Raw genomic sequence first — 539 nt, 5'->3', positions numbered from 1 at the left:
AAAATCGGTAACTAGTAACGGTAACTTGTTACTTTTCCTACTCGGTAACGAGTAACTGTAACTTGTTACTTTTAAAAAGTAACTTTCCATTCCCTGCTGACGCAATCAGGCAAGTGACAAATAATTTTTTGATAGAGATATGCGAGTCCTTGTATATTTATATGATACTGCATATTGTTATCTAAAATTGTAAGAAACTTTTGCATTGTTGCAAATGTGGCTTATAATAAAATATTTTTTTACAAAATCTCGTTTTTGTGCTTTTTATCATTACTTTTATCATCATATTTATTGTAAAATTCAAATTTCGACAAGAACATTCGAAAAAGAGAAGATTATAAAATGGTGTCTTTTATTATTGGCTCATTCGAAGTTGACTTTTCAAATAAAATATAAATATAGCTCTTGTGAAATGTATTAGACATATACGCGCTTAGAATTTCCGATAATACGTAATCTGTTACTTACATAATTTGAGTTATTACGTAACGTAATTTTAACATTTTTCCAGATTGGATTACGTACATTAATATACAGTG

Source organism: Trachymyrmex cornetzi, unplaced genomic scaffold, assembly GCF_001594075.2.
Source record: "Trachymyrmex cornetzi isolate Tcor2-1 unplaced genomic scaffold, Tcor1.1 scaffold884, whole genome shotgun sequence".
Taxonomy (NCBI): Eukaryota; Metazoa; Arthropoda; class Insecta; order Hymenoptera; family Formicidae; genus Trachymyrmex; species Trachymyrmex cornetzi.
Note: the sequence above shows the minus strand (reverse complement) of the source record.